A 22,837-nucleotide genomic window follows, 5' to 3' on the forward strand; every position below is an offset into this window, starting at 1 on the left:
GGGGGCTTTTGTCATTAGCAGATAATTCCTCACTATGTTCAGGTGGGGAGCTGAGAGCTGCCTGGACAGACCTCCCTGCTGGCCTATTATAGAATCCCAGGCTCATAGATTTAGAGCTGGAAGGAACCTCAGATGTCATCCTAGTCCAACTTCTCCTTTGTATAGATGAAGAAACTGAGGCCCGAACATATAAAGTAACTTGCCCAAGTTAAGGCACGTATTAAGTTGCAGGATTTGAGCTCAGAAACTCTGACTCTAAATCCTGGGCTCTTTCCAATACCCTCCCCTTCTCTGTGGTGGAGACAGGATGGAGGAAAAGAGTAGGAAGCCACAGGAAAGCCAAAACTTGGGCTATTGGGGCAGCTAGGTGGCACAGTGAATAGAGCACCAGCCCTGGAGTCAGGAGGACCTGAGTTCAAATCTAGCCTCTGACATTTGACACACTTACTAGCTGTGTGACCTTGGGCAAGTCACTTAATCCCAATTGCCCTGCTCTCCTCCCTCCAAAAAAGAAAAAAAAACTTGGGCTGTTGGTACTCTGAACAGTTTCTGAGCCTCATAGAGTTATCTCTTAACCCTCAGCAGAGGGACTCAAATGGGCACTGATGCCCCCTGGCCTGAGCAAGTACAGATTTGGGGACATTAGAATCCATCAATTCCAACCCACTAATTTTAGGGACGATGAACTGCAACTCACATAGCCAGTAAGTAGCAAGACTGGGATTTATCTAAGTTTTCTGACACCTAATCCAGCCCGATTTACATCATGCCACACTTGCTGTCTTAGGCCTTCTCTCTGTGCAGAGCCTTTGACTCATTTCCTCTTTGTTAACTCTCAGCTGAGCTTGTGCAACCAGCACTACAGCCCTTTATCACAACGTTTCACTCTCCCTAAACCCCTCCTACCGCATCCCTGGAGGTGCAGCCGCAGCCTGTCCCTCTCCTCCTAAACCACTGCCTGGACACCCACAGCAGCAACTGCACAAATGTCATTGGGAAAATCCACCCTGCCCCCAGTATATACAACCTGAGCTCTCAGATCATTTAGTGCTTATATTATGTACCCCTCAGAGGGGCAGCTAGGCGGCCCAGGGGATAGAGCGCCAGGCCTGGAGTCAGCTCATCTTTGTGAGTTCAAATCGGCCTCAGACACTTACTAGCTGTGTGACCCTGGGCAAGTCACTTCACCCTGTTTGCCTCAGTTTCTTCATCTGTGAAACGAGCCAGAGAAGGAAATGGCAAACCCCTGCAATATCTTTGCCACAGAAAAACCCAAATGGGGTCATGAAGAGTCAGAACATGACTGAAACAACACAGCAACAAAGCCAAATAAAGTCTTATTTGGCTAACGACTGCCCCCCAATAAGAACCCTAGCATCCCTCCTTGTTTTTGGTGGAACAGAGTGAGTTGCACAGGATAAGAAATCATGGATAGGTTGAAACATATCACAGATCACACCCATTATTTTGTCTTTCCCCCCAAACCCACCTCTCTTCCCGATTTCCCTACTATTGTCAAGGGCACGACGGTCCTTCCAGCCACCCAAGTTCACAGCCTGTGTGTCATCAGTTACTAAATCTTGCTGTTTCTACCTCGACATTTCTTCCACTTGTGCCCTCTTTTCTCTTCTCACAAAACTACCAGCCTAGTTCAGGCCCTCATTGCCTGAATTACTGCAGCAGCTTTCGGACTGATCCCCTGCCTCAAGCCTCTCCCCCCATTCCAATCCATCCTTCACTCTGGTGATCTTCCCAGAGTATAGGTCTGACCACATCACTTTCCTACTAAACTCCGCCGTTGGCTATACCGAGTTCCCTATTACATTGAGAATCAAACATAATTTCACCTTCATCTCTCCCTTTTAAATTTCTATTTTTGTGTTTTATAATGTACATAATTCTTAGCACAGTGTTACATGTATGTAATTTTTAAATAAGTAAATGTATTCATATTGAGGATGCATGCTCTAAACTTTTTTGCTGAAAGGGGTACACAATCAAAAAGTTTGGGGACAACTGCACTGTGCCACACTGTCTGGCAGTCTTTTGTACTTACTTGAATCTGTGTTGTATTTACTTCTGTGTGGACGTTCTGTTCCTCCCAACAGAATGTAAATTCCTTGAAAGCAAGGACCGGTACATAATACATGCTTAGTAAATGCTAGTTGAATGAACGAATGAGAATCAATGAATTAAACTTGGGATTCTGAGATTGAACTAAGGAGAAGTACGGTGGAAAGAGTGAGAGGGCCTGGATTCAAACCTGCCTCTATCACTTAATGCCTGGGTAACCTTGGGCAAGTAACTTAACCTTTTCTGTCTCCTCTTTTTCCTGATCTTTAAAGTGAGGGCATGGATCTTGGAGGCCTCTAGCTCTGACTCTTTGCACCCATGGTTCTGTGGTTATCATATTATGCTGGTTTCCAGCTCTGAATCTTACGACTTCCCTGTTGTTGTTCAGTTGTTTTCAGTCATCTCTGACTCTTTGTGACCCTATTTGGGATTTTCTTGGCAAAGATACTTTTCCTTCTCCATTTCCTTCTCCAGCTCATTTTACAGATGAGGAAAATGAGGCAAACAGGGTTAAGTGATTTGCCCAGGGTCACAGAGCTAGTAAGTGCCTGGGGCCAGATTTGAACTCAGGAAGATGAATCTTTCTGACTCCACTCTACCCACTGTGCCATCTAGCTTCCACGACTCCCCTTCTAGAGGGAAAAAGGTTTAGCCAAAGTGAAGGCAACTCATATGTGTGTGTGTCTGTGTGTGTGTGTGTGTGTGTGTGAGAGAGAGAGAGAGAGAGAGAGAGAGAGAGAGAGAGAGAGAGAAAGAGAGAGAGAGAGAGAGAGAGAGAGAGAGAGAAATTCTATTTAGCCCCTTCATATGGAAGCAAATCTACCCCCTTTAGAAACTGATTCTCAGGGAAGGGGGTGTAGACAGATACCCTCTGCCCCGTCATTGTTCTTTTTCCTGGAATCTGGGGAAAAGCTTGATGACTAGTCATGGCCAAGCTGGAAATGCTCTGGGCAATTTGAGACTGAACTAGGGGTTTAGATTGGGCTTTGCTATTCAAAGATTCTGTCCCCCTCCTGCTCTACTTACACTGACATCCCCAAACCCCACATTAACATGCAGAGGCCTCAGGCTGCCATCCAGCATTTCAGTGGAGTTGAGAGTATAACAACATGGGGTTCCACATAATTGTAGGCTTCCCACCCTTTCCCTGCAACTACCCACTGTGATGAAAAGGCCAGTGACCCTATTTGTTTTATTTTGTCCCTGGACAGGTCCACTCCCATTCCCTGTTCATGTGTATCCCTACTTTCACACACACACACACACACACACACACACACACACACACACACACACACACACACACACACACCCCAGGTCATCTATGAACAGAACTGACTTGAAATTAGTTGAGTAAATGAGTTGGTGGCAATTATTAGGATCCCTCAAGAATGATTGGGTCAGTCCTAAGCCCAGGCCCCAACCTGAGGCCTTATTATCCCAAGCCCATAATCTAGGAAAAAGAATCTTGGGGATCCCTGGCTTCCTGGACCCAGGTGAACAATGAGGTCTGCTCTGCTTCAATGGCTCCCAGTCGAACCAGCTACCACTTCAGCCTCCCTGATACCCAGCAAAAGCCCCAGTCAAGGCATGAAGAAATGGAGAGATCTGTAAGTGATCAGGGACAACCTGGGGCCTTCCCTTCCTCCTTTCCAGCACAGAGTTGGAGGAGGGAAGGAGGGGAATGGAGCCAGAGGAAGGAAGCAGCCCAAAACTGTCTGGTATTTCCCATTTGGTGTGTGTGTGAGTGACAGGAGGATGTGGGACTCCAGGACAGACAGACCAGACACACACAGGCTTCCCAATTTCCTATTGATTTAACTTAGGGCTCTCAAGGGAGGGGAAAAGGTTTCTTCCAGGCCCTTCCCCCGCTCTGTATTTTCCCGAGGCCTTCTGACTACAGGGCCCCCACTCCTATGCACAGATCCAAGAAAGGAGGAATCACTGCCCCTCCTATAAAGTTTCAAGGACTCCTCTCCCCCAATCCTCCAGGAGTTTTTCCCAGCCCCTAGGCAGACAGAACACAACCCCCTTCATGGGGGTTCACTTCCCCATAACTAAATCTCCCTGCTTGATAATCTCCCCTCTGAGAATGAAAATCTCCCCTTAACCCAATGCTGAGGTGTTTTTAACAGGGCAGAGCCAGGCCCACCTTATATTTGCCTCACACAGTCCTAAAAAACTACAACCCCTCAGTAGGCTTTTCAGGGTTAAAGCAGAATTGAACGCTGCACCTGTGCTAAAGCTTCATCAGAAACAAGGACAGCCTGGAGTAGGGTAGAGAGAATTGGACTGAGAGTCAGAAGACCCAGGTTCAGGCTGCAGCTCTTAGATTTAATTAAATAGCCATGTGGCCTTGGAAGACTGATTTAACTTTTAAGTTTCAGTTTCCCCTCTGAAAAATGAGAGATGGTTTCTCTAAATGAGAGACTAGATGGTTTCTAATATAGTCTGATTCTCTGACCTGGTATGATGAGAGAAGGCAGACCCATCCTAGGGCAGAACTAAAGGATGTTCTTTGTTAGGAGACACCTCCAGCCTTCTTTTCAGCATTTGACTCTGGGCCCCTGAACCTTCTGGGCCCTTTAAGGTTGGTCCACTGACAGAATCAAACCTTTTACCTTAAGGAAAATGGGGAGGATGTTGTAGAGAGAGAGAAGCCTCATCTAGCCCTTACAACTTGCCCAGTCCCAGCGATGCTTACAACCCTGATGCACACAATGGACGCACCTCTTCTTCCCACCCATTAGCTCATGTGAGCTCCATCAAAATCCTCAGTGAGGTAGAGGCTGAGGATCACTAACCCCACTTGACAGATGAGGAAACCGATGCCCTGAGAAGGAAAATGCCTTGCCCAAAGTCACACGGGAAGTTGGTGGCAAAGCTAATACCAAAAGCCAGGTCTCCTGATTCCTAAGCCAACAGTCCTTCTTTTATGTAAAATGAAAATGCTAAAAATTTCTTAGTAAAAACAAGTCTCAATAAATGCCAACAACCAATTAAACAAAATAAGAAATAAAATCCCTGATAAACTCCAACCTATTTCTATTTTGATTAAGATATACAAACTTTAACCGAATAATCACACTACCGATATTTTCCCTTCAGCTTTCCCGATTCCTTTTCTGCCTACAGTATTAGGACGTTTCAGTCATGATATTGGTTTTTTGGATGTCGTTCTAGTGAATATGCATATTCTAATGTGGCCTTTTTCACTCATGTCTTTAGACATTTCTTTGTATTCCCCATGTTTGCCATTTTGATGGCACAATAAAACACCACTGTGCTGAGATTTTGATTTAATTCAACAAAATTTTCAATTATTCAGCAAGAACTTACTAAGTCCCCACTCTGCATCAGGCACTGTGCTAGGCATGGAAGTACAGGAGCAGAACAAACCAGTTCCTGCCCTCAAGGAGCTTATGTTCTACTTGGGGAAAACAGTAAGTACACAGATAAGACGATACGAAATAAATAGAAAGTGATTTTATGGGCAAAGGGGGGCCCTAAAAACTGGTAAAATTAAGAAAAGCCTCCTATAAGGATTAGGCAATTGAGTTGATCCTGGAATGAGAGTATTCTAGGCAGGGGAAGAGCCTGTACAAAACCATGGAGACAGGAGTAAGAATATAGCATTCGAGAAAATGCAAAGAAGCTGGTCTGGCTGAAACACAGGGTATGTGAGGGGGAGAAATGTGTGATCAGTCTGGAGAGAAAAGTGGAAGTCAGATTGTGAAGGACTTTAAATGACAAGCAGAGGAATTTGTATTTTATCCTAAAGGTAATCACGACTGACATTTTGTTAAGTGTCTGGACTTTTAGGTTATTTCCAGTTTCTTTTGCTACTATAAATACTGGATAAGCTGCTAGAAATATTTCCATACAGATAGGTCCTTTTCCCTCTTCAGTCAACAATGTGCTTTATGGAATAGTCCTACTAATGGGATTCATTATCCAAACAAAGGTCGTGTGGTGTAGGAGAAAAAGTATTGAATCTGAACTCAAGTGTCATCTCCTAAGCAAGCTTTTGTGAATCACTGGACCTCTCTGGGTCTCAGCTTCCTCCTCCATAAAATGAAGGAAAGAGAATTTCCTTGCGGGGTTGGGGGGGCGCAGGGGGGGCGGGGTCAGAAGACCTGAGTTAAAATCCTAGCTCTGTCACCCACTTCTTTTATAAGTCACTTAATATCTGTTAGCTCCTGTTTCCTCATTTATAACATGAAGGAAGAGTAGTGGCTTTGGAGTCAAAGGACCTGGGTTCAAATTCTGCCTCTGATGCCTACCATTGGTGTGCCCTTGACCAAGTTTTTTAACCCTGTGGCCTCAGTTTCCTCATCTGTAAAAGATTGAATTAGATGACCTCTGGGGTCCCTTCTAATTCTGTTCTATGATTGATCAGTTTTGTGGCTCAGCTCATATATCATCGGATTTCTCCCCCAAAGGATTATACCTGTTCTTACATCCACCAGCAACGTAAAAGTTTGCTCTAGCACTTTTTCCCCACCTACTACACAGTGTTGCCTCTGGACTCTAGAATTTCCAGCCCTGCCCTCCTGAGGGAGGTCTCCTCTTTGGCCCAGGAGGAAGGAATAGCCATGATTGGCTCAAGTCCAGGACACTTTCCCTCTCTTGGACCTCAGGCCAGATGCTACTATTGTAGGTCCGCCCTCTGCCTCCATTAAGGGTTTTATTTAATAACCCGTCCTAGTCAATGAGAAATTATCCTGTGTTCCAGTGTCTCATACACAGGTCAGGAAATACTTCCTTATGTCTTCCTTATGTCCCCATCTAGGGCAGTTTCAATCCATCTCTTCTCGGTAGAGACCAGGGAAATTGGTCTCTGCCTTCAGCACAATGACTTTCTCAATTTCACAGTTCCCCCTTCTTGCACAAAACAGCCGCTTTTCTCAGCTCTCCCTGGTCTCATCTCTCTGTCTTGACTCAAGGGCTGAGAACTTTGTGCAAGGTTGCTCTGTCCCATCCAGCTAGGATTCCGTTTTGGTTCCCAGAAAGAGGACACACCTGGGCTCTAAACAGCTCCAGGCTGTCCCCTCACACCTCCCTGCCCCCAGCTCACTGGCCTGGAATGAAGCTGAGTGTGTTCCTGATGAGGGAGGCCTCCACCCCACCTCAAGCAGGGGAGTAGGACACAGCCGTGTGGGGACCAGAGGCTGGGCGGGGACAACACAGATGGGAGAGGAGGTCTGCACGGTGACCTGGCTGACCTCTGTGTAGACACTGTCTATCCTGATGGGCTATTGCTGGCTCAGCCTCCTCCTCCCCCCAACCTAGGATAGGGAGAGGAATTGGGGAGGGAGGCATCAAGGGACAGAAGGGAAAGGAAAAAGCCGGCTGTGCCTGGCAGGATGAACAGGAAGACTGGCAGAAGGTGGGAGGGTGAGGATGAGAGAGAGCTTCCTGCTGAGGGAGCAGTGGGACAGACAGACAAAAAGAAGTGACAGGGACCCATAGAAAGGGTATGGGGTATGGCTGTAAATCCCAAAGCAGCGTAGACACAGCCAGTCCTCAGAGTCTCAGGATGTGAAGAACTACAAGGAACCATCTGGTCTTTTCCCTTAATTTGGGGCGAGATGGCCTCTAACTGTAGCATGATGGTATCTGGAAAGGGCCCTAAGTTGGGAGTCCAGAACCTTCAGTCCTTCCTTGCTAACTAGCTGTGCAATCTTGGCCAAGTCCCTCGCCCTCTCTAAGCCCCATCTGAAAAATGAAAAGGTTGTCCTGGGTGGTTTCTAACATCCCCTCAGCTCTGGTGTTCTGTGGTTGTATGGTTCTAAGTTGTCCCCAAACAATCACTCCCTATGAAAAGGACCCGTATTCATAGACCTCCCAGCTTTCTATGACCCACCGTAGGTTGCCTTCTACTAGCATAGCTCTTGAGAACTCAGGGCCAACTTCTGATCAGGATGAAACTTTAAAGGAATTTGTTAGCTGAAGAAATACTAATCATAATGACGATGCTTGCATACTTCTACAATGCTTTGTAGTTTACAAAGTGCTTCCTTTAGAACAACTTTGTGAGCTGGGTGGTATAGGTGTCATTCTCTCCATTCAAAGAAACTACGATTTAGGGAATAAACTAAGAAACTAAGATTTAGGGAAAATGGAATGACTTTCCCGTGGTCACACAACTAATTCATGACAGATCCTACATCTGAGTCTGCTTAAGGAGAGACTTCTGGGAAGGGAACTTAAAAGAGTCTTTTTCAAAACAAAAATAAATTAAACTTTTATTTATACTTTTTATTTTTTGAGCCACACTCATTTTCCAAAATATCCCTGGCGTTGTAAACAAGATCGATGCAAACTCTGATAGTGTTTACAACATTCTAGACTCATATTAATATCTGCCCCCCTACTGAGACAAGGGATATATATTTCATGAGCTCTTCCAGGGACTAAGACCAGTCATTGCAATGAATCTTATTTATTTCAGCTGCTTTTTAGTGTTGTTTTCATCTACATCATTTCCATCATTGTATATATTCTTCTGGTTCTACTTTCTTCACCCTGCATCAGTTCAGGCAAGTCCACTCATGTTTTCACAATTCCATTACATTCACATGCCTTTTTAATCCCTTTCAGGGCTGAGCAGTGGATGGTCCTGGGTCATTTTTATGTCACACTTCCTTCAAAACTTTCTTTCCTCTTTCTTGATGCTGGCTTATCAAGTTTAGGGTGGTATTTTAGTTTGTGAGTGGTTGAGAAAAGAAGGGAAAGAAATTAAGATAAAGAGAAAGAGGAGGACAAACAGGGGTAGGAGATAAGGGCTAAAGAAGCTGAGTGTGCAGATGAATGAGGTCAACTGAAGTGGAACTGTGAATTGTGAATGGTGGAAGAAAGGGAGAAGGAGAAGGAGAAGGGAAGGGGAGAAAAAATGGCAGAGGGGAAGAGGTTTGGGGACAGTTTCCTCCCTCCAGCCTCTAGATAGTACACAGATACACACACACACTATAAATATAGATATATATACACACACAATCATATACACACATGTATATTCACTTAGGGCAAATCACTTCCCTCTCTGAGTCTCAGATTCCTTGTCTATAAGATGAAGGGGGTTGGATACAATGACATTTAAAGTCTTTTGAGTAAATAGGTGGATATAGTAAACAAGTGTATACCCATGACCCTTCTAACTCTGTGTGTGTGTATATATGCATACATGGGTGTGTAGGCATCTGTATATTTTATGTGTGTGCACATGTAGGTAGATCGTGTGGATATAGATTAGATATAGATAGATATAGGCTGTTCAGAAGCTGATTATTCATAAGTGGGGGGGGGTGCCTGCACTCCATAGATGAGAGCACAACCTTCTTGGGTAATATGTTCTAGCATCTTACCCTACTAAGTGAAGTGTTCTTTCTAGTGCTGGCCTAAATCCCTCCTACTGTAATGCAATTCTTTTTCCCCTTACCTGTCTTCAGTGGGTATGGTAGAAAGAGCCCTGGTTTTGGAGTCGGAAGATCTGCATTCGCAGACTGAGTTGAAAGGGATCTCATTATGACTCTGACGCTTGATGGCTATGTGATCTTGGGCAAGTCACTTCCTCTCTGGGCCTCAGTTTCCTTATCTGTAGGATGAAGGGGTTAGACATGATAACTTCTAAGGCCCCTTAGGTAAACAGGTATACAAAGTAAACAAGTATATATTGTATATGTATGTGTATATATGTGTATATATGTGTTTATATATATACATACATATATACATATATGTGCGTATGTATGTGTGTGTATATATGTGTGTGGATAGATAGACAGACAGATAGATAGATAGATAGATAGATAGATTCCTGTGACCTTCCAACACTAAATCACTAAATCAATGATCCAGGCACTTCTCTGGTCCCTAGTTTCGTTATCTGTAAAAGTAGGGAGCAGCATGGTACAACGGAAGGATGCCGGATTTGGCATCAGAGGACCTGGGTTCAAATCCCAGTTCTATTATTTATTCCCCCTGTGGCCCTGGGAAGGTCATCTCACCTCTCTGGGCCTTAGACCCTTAAGGTCTGAAATCTTGTCAAGGGTCCCTTAAGGGCCATCTCTAGTCAGTCACAGCCTCTGCCTGAACACAGTCTTTCTCTTGACGCTTTTCGGGGTCTCAGGCTGCTTGATAATAATGACAACAAAAACAACTCATGCTTCTGGAGTATTTTATGGCAACAAAGCTCTCTCTATCTAGGGTCCCATTGGGTCCTCGCAACAGCCCTGTACAGTTGATAGGTCGGGGATTATTTTCTCCATTTTACAGATGACGGAACTGAGGCTTTTAGCAGGAAAGAGGTTTGCCCAAGGTTATATCTGAAATTAGTGGCAGGGACCCCGACTCTAAATCCTTTGATAGATTTCCATATAGAAGGGACCTTAAAGGCCATCTAACCCAATCCACTTATTTTACAAATGAGGATACTGAGTCCCAGAGAAGATACGTGATTTCTAAGAGCACAGGGGTAGTTAATGGCTTGGCCGGGATTTGAACTTAGGTCCTCTGACCCCAAATCCAGCCCTGGTCCGCCACACCACCCTGTGTCTCCGTATGGTCCGCTTAGGAGGGATCATAATTAGTGGAAGTGGCTAAGGAAATTAACCTCCTGGGGGAGTGGAGGAATGAGATGGGCCTCGAAGGACAAGTATGATTTGCTTAAAATGAGAAAGTTTGTTATTTCTCTTTGAGGCTAGGGAATCCTCTCTGTACTGTTCTCAGTTCAGTGTAGCAATTACTAAGTGCCGACCACGTGCCCAGCACCAGGCTAGGCGCTGAAGGTGATAAAAAGTCTAGGCAAAGGGGCAGCTAGGTGGACCTGAGTTCAAATTCAGCCTCAGACACCTGACACACTTACTAGCTGTGTGACCTTGGGCAAGTCATTTAACCCCAACTGCCCTGCCTTCCCCCCTGCCCCCCCAAAAAAGTCTAAGCAAGCCACATGGAACTTATATTCTAGTAAGGGGATATGTTAGACACATAGATAATCAGGTGCTCCCTCCCAGGAGAAGGCCAAATCACTGCTGCCAGAGAAGGCTTCCTGGAGGAGGCCAACAATCATAAACCTAGAGCTGGAAGAGCCATCTAGGCCACTTTCCACCCTGGATTTTACATATGAGGAAACTGAGGCCAAGGAAGACATTTGGCTTGCCCAAGATCACACAGGTAGTAGGTGCCAGGGGCACGACTTGAACCCAGGTCTTCTTAACTCAAAGTCCAGCACTCTATCCAAAACACTGAGTAGTGTTCAGCGTTGCAGCAAGCTTAAGGAAGACGACAGAAACAAGACCATCAGACTTATTGATTAGCTCGCTGGCATCTGAGAGAGTGGAATGGAGGGGATTACTGAAAGGGTGAATCCCTCATTGGTGGTGAGTAAATGGGAATGTTGAGTGTAGACGACATTTTTAAGAAGTTTGGCCGTGAAGGGGAGGAGAAAGAGAATGATAGCTGAATGGGATAGATGGGGCAAAGGGAAGGCTCTTGTAAAACTGAGAGGGTCTAAGTGTATTTGAAAGCAGCTGGGCGGTGCATGGATAGAGGGCCAGGCCTAGAGTCAGGAAGACTCCTCTTCCTGAGTTCAAATCCAGCCTCAGACACTTCCTAGCTGTGTGACCCTGGGAAAGTCACTTTACCCTGTTTGCCTCAGTTTCCTCATCTGTAAAATGAGCTGGAGAAGGAAATGGGAAACCCCTCCAGTATTTCTACCAGGAAAACCTCAAATGGGGTCACCAAGAGTCAGACACGACCAAAACAACTGATCATTGAACAGAATGTATTTGAAGTCAGGGGTACAGAATCAGTGGAAAGGGAGAGGTTGAAGAGGAAAGAGAAAGGGGTGACATCTGCTAGAATAAAATCCTTGATGGGCAGACGAGGTTCAGGATCAAAGGCATGGGTCCCTTTAAGTGAGTAGAAATGCCTCCTTCTCTAGGCCTGAGAAAGAGACTGGGGAGGCATCCTGATGCTGAGGAATTCTGAGGAGCACAGGAAGGCATTTGCATCTGATGACTTCATTCCTCCCAGTGAAGAAGGAATCTAGGTCATCTGCATAATTATGCCTGATTGGATTGGGAATCAGAGAGGGTTTAGAACTGGAGGATGGGTCTAAAAGGAAGCTCAGTGGCCATCTAGTCCTACTCTCCTGTTTCATAGGGCAGGAAACTGAAGCCCTGGGAGTTTAAGTGACTTGCCCGAAGTCACAGAGATAATAAGTATCAGGGAGGATTTGAACCCAGCTCCAGGGCTAATTCTTCCATGCCTTGCTGCTGATAATGGGCTGTCATGAAAAATAAGAGGGGATTAGTAAAAGAATGAAAGCATTGTCAGGCAGCATTGGGGTCCCAGCTGAACTTGTGCAACATTAATTGATAGTAGGTTTTCTGCTTGATTTCGTGACTTGGTCCAGCGCTGATCAGCAGTCTGGAAGCAGGGGCGGAAAAACCAGACGGGGTCAGCATTTCCCGATTTCCTAAACTGTGTCACTTAGGGGCTGTACAAGGTCAAAGGATGAATATAGACCTGCTCTGCCCATCTCGGTCCTGTGTGCTTCCCAAGGTCCAGGTGGTCTCTTCCCCTGGTAACCCCTGCCCCGATCAGCATCGGAAGGGTGCTCAGGAAATCCTGGCAGCTGAGGTAGAGGATTCTGAGGCTGGACCACTAGACCCTGTTATTCTCCAGGGAAACAGCTGGCCTGTGCCCAAGAGGGATGTTATAGAAATCACAGCCAGGAGAGGGACCTAAGGTCTTAGATCTTGGGGGCAGACAGGAGGTGAGAGAAGGATGCAGATCAGGGATTATTCCAGAGCATAAAACCATCTTGAAGGGAGCTGGGGGTGGGAGCAGGGGGGAAGGGGGAAATAAAGGATATCATCTCTCCCCATCCCCAAACCAGACACTTCCCAAGCTCCCCACAGTGGAAACAATTTGGTATAGTAGAAAGAGCACTGATTATGGAGCCAGCAGACCTGGGTTCAAATCCCACCTGGGCAAGACACTTAACTCCCTGGGCCTCATTTCCTTCTCTGTAAAATGAGAAGGTTGGACAAGATGGTCCCTGAGGTGCTTGCTATATTTATGATCCTATGATTATAATGAATACTAATTACTAGGATAAGCCTGACCAGCTTCACACAGTTCCCCAAACAGAGCTCACCTATCGGATCAGGGCATGAGGCAGGAGGTGAAGAGTGGGGAGAAGGATAGCATTAGGAAATTTGGTAGGACCCAGGTCCCTCTCCCAAAGGCTTGGGGTTGTCCCCAGGAAGAGGGACACACACAGCAGGGCTGCATACCTCTGAGGAGCAGATTATCCCATCCACATTGAGGACAGTGACTGCCTCACTGGGGCCAGGACCTGGGGACAGCAGCCTCTGGTGTGGCCCATCCGGCCTGAGCCCTCCTTCCCTTTCCTGTTGTCTGGGGGATGGTCCTGGGCAGGATACATCTGCAGGAACCCCAGGCCCAAACCTGCCCCCTGGAGCTTTTCTGTCACCTCTACCCACCCAGCAATGCCCCCTCCCCCATTTTGCCAAACAGTTGGACCAATGGATAGACAGACTGTAGAGGATTTGTCCTCTACAGGAATTTATTGTCATCCGCCCACAGTGGCGGTTTCCAAGACTCTTGGGGACCTCACCTGGGATCCTCACTTCCATCTCTGTTTTCCTCTGGGTAGGGGAAGTGCTGATCCAGCCATGTTCATGGGGGCAGTCCGTAGGTGAGATCACTCCCTGCTCTCCAAGCCAGAGTGGAAGAGAATGTGCCCAAAAGAGAGAAGAGACTAAGTGTCTACAGTCTATAACCAACCAATCAATCAACAAGCATTTATTTAGCACCTACTATGTACTAAGCCCTGTGTTAGACCATGGAGATAGAAAGACCAAAACAAAACAGTGTTTGTTCTCAGGGAGCTTATATTCTTCCAGAGGAGACAACACATACATATTCGAGCACATTAGAAATACAGATCTGCAGATAAAAGTAAGGGAAGGTGGTAGTTCTGCAAAAGGGTGTCACATTAACACTGAGTAATGGGATGAGGAGGGCACCAGCTTCTGGGGAGATTGGAAAAGTCTCAGAAGGCAGGATTGATGTTCAATGTGTAAGGAAACAAGGGGTGGGATTTAAAGAGTCAGAGGTGAGGACGAAGACCGTGCAAAGGCACAAAGATGGAAGGAAGAGAGAGATGGAGAGAGAGAGAGGAGAGAGAGAGGAGATGGAGAGAGAGAGAGAGAGGAGAGAGGGGAGAGGGAGAGAGAGAGGCAGGGGGGAGAGAGAGAGAGAGGAAGGAGGGAGAAAGAGAGGAGGGTGGGAGGGAGAGAGAGAGACAGAAAGACAGAGGGAGACAGAGATGGGGGGGGGAGAGAGACAGAGAGAGAGAGAGAGAGAGAGAGAGAGAGAGAGAGAGAGAGAGAGAGAAAGAGAGAAAGAAAGAGGGGAGAGAGAGAGATGGGAGGTGGGGGAGAGAGAGAGATGAGGGAGGGAGAGAGAGATGAGAGAGGGAAAGAGGAGGGAGGGGGGAGAGAGAAAGATGGGGGGGGGAGAGAGAGAGAGAGAGAGAGAGAGAGAGAGACAGAAACACACACAGAGAGACAGAGACAGAGAGAGAGAGAGAATGACAGAGAGGAGGGGAAGAGAGAGAGAGAGAGAGAGAGGAAAGAGAGAGAGAGAGAAAGGGAGAGAGAGAGAGAGAGAGAGAGAGAGAGAGAGAGAGAGAGAGAGAGAGAGAAGGGAGGGAGAGGGAAGAAGGGAGAGAAAAGAGAGAGAGGGGAGAGAGACAGAGACAGAGACAAAGAGAGACAGAGACAGAGCAAGACAGACAAAGAGAGAGAAACAGCAGGAAGGCCCATTTGGTTGAATTTATGAAAGGCAGTAATGTGTAATAAGGCTGGAGAGTAGGAGTAGAGAGGTTCTAAAGGCCCAACAGGCAATCCCAAGTGTCCATAAAGGCTGGCTTCCTTAGCCTTAGCAGGACTAGTCTAGTCAGCCTTGCTGGATAAGAACTCATAAGTGAGTTCTTATGTATGTTCTTATGTGAGTTCTTATCTCAGTATGGTTGGCTTCCTGTTTTTGGAGGCTTGTGTCATAGGAGTAAAGATAGAAGACACCTTAGAGTGCACCTAATCCAACTCTCATTTTACAAATGAGGAAACTTAGAGAAAGTGACTTGGCCAGGGTCACACAGCTAGTAAGTGTCAGAGGTGGGATTTGAACCCAGGTCCTCTGGCTCCAAGTCCAACTCTTCATCCACTGTGCCTGGCACCATGATGTCTCAGCCTTCCCCTGTCCTATTCCCAAACAAGCTGCCCTTGGTTATAGAGACTTAAAAATCTTTCTCCACAGGGCTGTAAGAGTTACCAGGAGGGGAGGAGCCCTCTTAGCCCTTGGTTGCTCCTGCTAGTTCCTCCCCTCCTGTCATTCTGCCCACAGCCCATCCTTCTTTCTTTCCTGCAGGAAGACCGTTTTCCCTCATTTTCTTACCCTCCCTCAACTATTACCTGTATTATTCTCAAGAGATACAGGGTCATGCATCCAAACACAAGTGGCAGCTAAGTGGCACCATAGCTCACAGAGTGCTGGGCCTGGGGTCAGGAAGACTCATCTTCCTGAGTTCAAATTCATCCTCAGACACTTATGAGCTGTGTGACCCTGGGCAAGTCACTTAACCCTGTTTGCCTCAGTTTCCTCATCTGTACAATGAGCTGGAGAAGGAAATGGAAAACTACTCCTGTATCTTTGCCAAGAAAACCCCAAATGGGGTCACAAAGAGTCAGAAATGACTGAAAATGACTGAACAACAAACCAAAACCCATCTGTGCTTCCATGAGAGACAGCACGGTCCATGGCTCTGGAATCAGTTCCCCCTCTCTGCACCTACCACCTGTGTGGCTTTGGCCAATCACTTAACTCCTCCAGGCCTCAATGTCCTCACCTGCACAATGAGAGGGATTGTACTAAGTGGCCTCAAAGGTTCCTTCCAACTCTAAGTGGATGATCCTTTGGGAACATCCCGATTCAGCCACAAATCAAATCAGTGATACCGATGCTCGCACGTACACCCTTTACTCCTGTTTCTGGGGCTTCTCCCCAGCTCCTCCTGTGCCTGCTTCTCATCCCTGTCCAGTGACCAGAAACAGCCACAGCATCTAGCTCCCCCTTAGCCCAGCTGGCATCCCTAGGTACCGGAACAGGAGGCAGGAGAATAATAGCAAGACCAGTGTCCGTCAGGGGCAGAAGAGACCACCCCAGCGAGGCTGCTTTATGAGGGGGTCAGGCAATGCCCCAGACATGTTGGGGAAGGAAGTGGTAAAACAATGGGGAAAAAAGAGGAAGCGTGCACCACATTCAAGACTGGCCTGTCTGGGGGTTGGGGCTAGCCTTGGGCCACAGGGGGAGAAAACCTGCCCCCGGGCTGGCCTCAGTCCCGGCCTAACCAGCCCTGGTACCTGCACTTTTAAAAATAATTTGTTATTTTTATTTTTCAAGTAACAAGTTGTTTTTTTAATCTGTCCCTTCCACTACCCCCACCTCCACACACATGCATCATGCATGCTCTGGGCGCGAGCACACGCACACGCGCGCGCACACACACACACACACACACACACAGGAATTAAGCAAATGATACACACAGAATAATAAATTCCCACATTAGCCACAGCCACATCCCAAAACATATGTGTCTCTCTGCATTTTAAGTTTCTGTGTCAGGACATGAGTGTCACGTTTCACCTTCACTCTTTTAGACTCATAGTTTATCATTGTATCCATAAGAATCCTACCAATCTTTCAAGTTTTTTTTCTCTAGGACGTTGTTGTCATTGTATCAATCGTTCTCGTTCTGATCACTTCACTCTGCATCAGTTCATAAAGACCTTCCCAGTTTCCTCTGAAATTGTCCATTTCATCATCGCTTAGGGCGCGGTGATATTCCACTATATCCATATGTAGTCATTTGTTCAGCTGTTCTCCAATAGGACTCCCCTTTAGTTTTCAATTTTTGGCCATCCCCCAGAAGAATTGCTATAAATATTTTTCAACATATATATCATTTTCCTCTTTCTTTGATCTCTTTGTGGTATAGGCCTAATAGTGGTAAAACTGGGTCAAAGGATACGCACAGTTTGGTGACTTTCTGGGCATGGTTCCAAATTGCCTTCCAGAGTGTCTGGACTACCTCACAGCTCCATCAGCAGTGCATTGCAGGCCTGGTTTCCCACAGCCCCTCCAACATTTGTCATTTTCCTCTTTTGTCATCTTTGCCTGTCTGATAGGTGTCAGGCAGAACTCAAAGAACGTTTTTTTCACATGACTGTTAACAGCTTGGCTTTCTTCCTTTAAAAACTGCCTATTCATATCCTTTGGCCATGTTTTTATTTGGGAATGGCTCCTGGTCTTATAAATACTTGTTCTTTTCAAATGCTGTTTTCTAAGAAGGCCATGTGGACTTGACTGGCAGAGGTGTCTTTACCCTGGTGGCACAGAGAGGACCACTCTCAATGTGACACCTGTGCCATGGGGTCATAGAGATAGAAAACTACCCCCCACTGCACAGGCACAAATCTCAGACCTCTTCTCATTATTTCCTTTTTATAAAAAAAATTCTCAATGCTTTTTAAAAAAAAATCAGTGCTGTCCCTTACCAATATTACTACCCCCATAGCCAGGAGTTTGCTCATATATATTTAACGACCACCTCCCTGGAAAAAAAATTGTATGTGTGTCATATTTTTAAGCTTAATCTGAATGATTAACATTTTCCCTGTCACTTTCTTAAATTATGACTACCAACAAAACAATAAACCAAACCCTGATTTGTGACATTTGCTGATTTCCAAAGTGTAAATGCTCACACTGAAAATTTAACAATTGGCCCTTGAGAGTCTGGGCAGCAAGGTGGCCCAGGAGGAGTCCAGAAGACTCATCTTTGTGAATTGAAATCAGTCCTCAGATACTTACTAGCAGTATGACCTTAATCACTTAATCCTGTTTGCCTCAGTTTCCTCATCTGTAAAATGAGCTGGAGAAGGAAATGGCAAACCACTCCAGTATCTTTGCTGAGAAAACCCCAAATGGGGTCATGAAGAGTTGGACACAAATGAAATGACTGAGAGCATATATGAGCTGGCGCTGGCACAGCCCTGCTTGTATCCCCTTCCTACCCCAACCCCCAATAATCTTCCCTTGTTCCAAAGAAGTACAGTTAATCAAAGCAAGCCAGGGGGGGCTCATTTCACACCTGTGGTCTGCCACCTTTCTCCCAGATGGTTTTTATCAACAATCGTATCCAGGCAACACTGGTCACCAAGCTGATCAAGTTTCTGATGTCTTTCAATGCTGTTGGAGTCATTGTATAAATTGTTTTCTTGATTCTGCTCACTTCATTCTATCACTTCATAAAAGTCTCTCTGGAGTCTTCATGCTCAGCGTTGCTGAAGGCTCAGTTGACTTTTACGACCTTCGTATCCCACTTTGTTCAACCGTTCCCCAATATTTGGACACCTATTTTGTTTCCAGTTCCCTGCTATCATACACACACACACACACACACACACACATACACAAAAGTGATGATATAAATGTTTGTACATCTGCTTTTCCTTCTATTATTAATCTGCCCAGGATGCATGGCTAATCATATCTGAGTCAAAGGCTGCCCAATATTTCTTCAGGTTTCTCACCACCTAGGTGCTTGTACTAATATCTATTGAGGTTGCGGAATGTGGGGTGAGGAGAGGGAGGATCAGAGAAGAATTGGGGATCCCAAACATACCGTTAAGCTGCCTAGCTTCTCCTCTCCTGGAAACACCATGACTTCATGTGGAAGAGAAACTTCTTTTAGTATGTTTGGTCTGAAATAGCAGAACTAAAGCCATGAAGGGAAGTTATAGGAGGGTAGATTTCTCCTAATTACAGGACAAATTTCCCCACAAATTAAAGTTTTTCAACAATGGAGTGGGTTGCTTTTGTAAAGTAGTGAGTTCTCTGTCTCTGGAAGAATTCGAGCAGAAATTAGACAGCTCTGTCAAGGAGAATATAGTGGGTAATTTTGTTCTGGGTAGGAGGTTGGATGATGTCTAATTCATTTCAAACACTTAACAAGTAGTTACTCTGTGCAAGATCCTATGCATGGCCCCTGCTCTCAGAGGGCTTACAGTCTAATAGGAAGGATATAACAGGTGCTCGAGTAAGTATAATACAAGATAGAAAGTGATAAGGGCAAAGGAGAGTCAGTCAATTAACGAGCACTTATTAAGCACTCACTCTTTTCTAGACACTGTATCAAGTTCTAGGGATACAAAGAAAAAGCAAAGACAATCCAAGCAAAGTGCTCTAAGAAATTTAAGAAGAGAGACATCTCTTTTAGTTCTAACTCAAATAGAAACAAGTTCACTAATCTATACATAAGGATCCCTGTAGGCTGCATATTGAAATAGTTTTAAAATGTAATGTTTTCTTTGTTTTACTGTATTTTTCTTTATTTTGTTAAATATTCCCCAATTACATTTTAATTTGGTTCAAGCCCATACTGGGGAGTTTGACACCTCTGCTATAGAGGCTCAGATGAGAGTGGATGAGATTGCCAAGAACAGTGAAGGAAGATGAGAACTTCAATAGACAGAGCAATGGAAGGGCAGTTCCCCTAGGCTTGGGGAACAAACCTGAGTGAATGCATTGAGTGAGTAAAGAACAGCCACTTGTCCACACTTTCTAAGGTTTCTTTCAACTCCAAATCTATGTTCTGAAGAATGAGATTAGAACAGCCAATAGTCCAGCTAGGCTAAGTACATAAAGAAGACGTATGTGAAATAAGATTGCAAAGGTAGATTGGAGCCTGTTTGTGAGGCTGAGGAGTTTGTATTTGTGTAGGCAAAGGGAAGCCTTAGTACTTCAGTGAATTCGTGATCTCATCCTTCTACCAGCGCCAACTGAAATCCATCCACGCCTTTTCATCCTGTGTGACTTGTCCATTTCCTCCCATAAATCCGCCACTGGGGGCCCACCCAGTGTGCTAATCCTTTCCGAAAGATCCCTTGATATTGTGTGGAATCCAATGAAGTACACTGTCATCCACTGGCTTTCCCTCACCCTTGTGATGGAGCTGCCTCACCTCCTTTTCTGGTAATACATTTCTTTGATGATATTTTCTATGCTATTCCTCCCACCCAAATTTGCTGGGGGGGAGGGGGTATCACCAACTACAATCCTGCTCATGAGAAGGAAGGACCACTATACTTAACCATCTCCCCACCAGATCTTAAGGACCACTGGACCTTAACATCTGCCTTTGCTGCTGAACCCCCTGGGCCACAAGGCCTTTCTATCTGCTTCTGAGCTTAACCTTCCATATACATGTTGTCCCCCATGATTAGAATGCGAGTTCTTTGAGATCAGGGACTATGTCATTTGACTATTTATATCCCCAGCACTTAGCATAGTGCTCTGCATGTAATAAGTACTCAATAAATGTTTTTCCGTTCCAAGGGAAATACAAACTATTCATTTCCACCCTTTGCTTCTGCATTAACTTTTGGGTGAAAAAGTTTTTTACCCCCAAAATGAAAATGTTGTGATTTGAATTTTCCAGAGATTGTGGCATCTACTTGTATCCATACAACATCATTGAAAGACTTGATATTTAAAAAAAAAATTGGCCTCTGTTTCAGGGAGCTGGTATGGGTCTTTAAAAGTACTGTGTCCTTTCCCAAAGGCAATCCAGCCAATCTCCTTCTCCTCTTCAGAGGACCAACGTGGCCCCACCTGTGTTTTAGGAAGATTATTTTGGCAGATTATTCTCCTTGTTGGATGAATTGAAGAGGAAAGAGTTGGGAGGCAGGGAGACATAGTAATCTAGGTGTGAAGTAATAAGCCCTAAATTAGTAGGTATGGCCATGTGAATGGAGAGAAGGGAACAGGTGGAGGAGAGGGGGTGATTATGTGGACTGGACTTGGTAACTGATTGGATGTGGAACGCAAAGGAGAGAGAGGAATCAAAGAGAACCCAAGGTCTTGAACTTGAGGGATTGGAAGGTTATTGGTACCATGAACAGCAGTAGGAAAACTAGGAGGAAGGACAGGTTTGGAGCAAAGAACATGAGTTTATAATGAGCTTGAGGTGCAGATGTAGATCCAGGTGTAGATGGCGAATTGGAGCCCCGGGGAAATTGAGGTTAGACTTACAGACTTTAGAGTCATCTCCAAAGAGGTAATGGTAGAAACCATGGGAAGGAATAATGGCCAAAGGACACATCTAGAGAAAAGAGAAGGGCTCGTAGAAGAGAGCCTTGGGTATTGCTCATGCAAGAGGATAAATAATCAGCAAAAGAGACCAAGCATGGTCAAAGAAGAAGGAGGTGTAGGAGAAGAAAGCAGTGTCACAGAAGCTAAATAAAGGAAGAGAATCGCGTAGGGGGTAGTCAACAGTATCAAAAGTTGCAGAGGTAAACAAGAATGAGGAATGAGAAAAGACCGTCAGACTAAGGCTTTAAGAGCTCAGTAGTAACTTTGAAGAATGCTTCAGTAGAGTGGTGGGATGGAACACAGATTACAGAAAGGGAGAGAGGAAGGGAAGAGAGGTGAGATAGGGACAGGAATAGAAGGGAAGGAAGGAAGAAAGGGAGAGAGGAGGAAGGGAGAGAGGGAATGAAGAGGGGAGAGATGAAAGGAGTGAGGGAGAGAAGGAAGAAAGAAAAGAAGGAAGGAAGGGAGGAAGGAAGGAAGGAGGGAAGGAAGGAGGGAGGGAGGAAGGAAAGAAGGAAGGAAGGGGAGGGAGGGAAGAAGGAAGGAAGGAGGGAAGGAAAGAAGGAAGGAAGGAGGAAGGGAAGGGAGGAGGGAAGGAAGGAAGGAGGGAAGGAAAGAAGGGAGGAAGGAAGGAGGGAGGGAGGGAGAAAGAAAAAAATGAGAAGATGAACTAGAAAGTTTCCATCCAACTCTGAAAGCCTAATTCTGTCATTATGAGTGTGGGGATTGAGGAGCACATCAGGGAACAAATGCAGTGGTCAGATGGCCCGGTGAGATGATGGCTATATCTTTCTGATGGTGGTAACTGAGGCTAACAACAGCATGATTCCATATGTCACTATTGTGACGTGTTGATGTCTATCCATCAGTACCTGCTGCCTTGGGAGTGTCACTGAGAAATGACACTTGCCCCATTCCTGCGCTCCATAGGCCTGCTCCCATCCTCCCTCAGGGCTGCATAGCAAAGGCATAGGCAGATCTGCTTCTTCTCATACATGTCAGCCACTCATCTTCATCTCCATTATCTCTACATACTGAGCTCCAGGGGAGGCAGGGGGATGTCTGGAGGTCAGCATGCACCTGCATCCCCGGGGTCCATCTTGTCACTGGAGTGTGGGGTCAGCTTGTGACTGGGTTCTCAGTCAGTCTGAGAGTCAGTGAGAAGTACACAGAGGCCTGAACTTGTGAGTCAGAAATACTTGGGTTTGAATTCAGGCTCAGACACTGGATAACCTTGGACAAGCCCCTCTTTTGCCCTGTCTTCTCATCTGTAAAGTGGAAATGATCATGGCACCCACCCACCTCACAGAATTATTGTGAAGGTCAAAGCATATAGAACATGGAAATGCTTTAATGGCCCTATCATCCTCATTACCTTTATGTGGAGTGAGGCTTTACTTCCTTAGCGTTAAATGTCCTCCAAACACTGAAGCAACCAGCCAGAAGCCTCTTTGGGAAAAGTCGATAATAGGGGCAGCTAGGTGGCACAATGGATAGAGTGCCGGACTGGAGT

General features: G+C 45.7%; 1 protein-coding gene across 1 annotated transcript in view; it reads left to right on the forward strand.

Annotated features, from left to right (window-relative positions):
* The window catches only part of FLT4 (fms related receptor tyrosine kinase 4), a 104,585-nt gene that overhangs the window by 17,828 nt on the left and 63,920 nt on the right, over positions 1 to 22,837 (forward strand). The window lies entirely within an intron of this gene.

This window comes from Trichosurus vulpecula, chromosome 3 (genome assembly GCF_011100635.1).
Source record: "Trichosurus vulpecula isolate mTriVul1 chromosome 3, mTriVul1.pri, whole genome shotgun sequence".
Lineage (NCBI taxonomy): Eukaryota > Metazoa > Chordata > Mammalia > Diprotodontia > Phalangeridae > Trichosurus > Trichosurus vulpecula.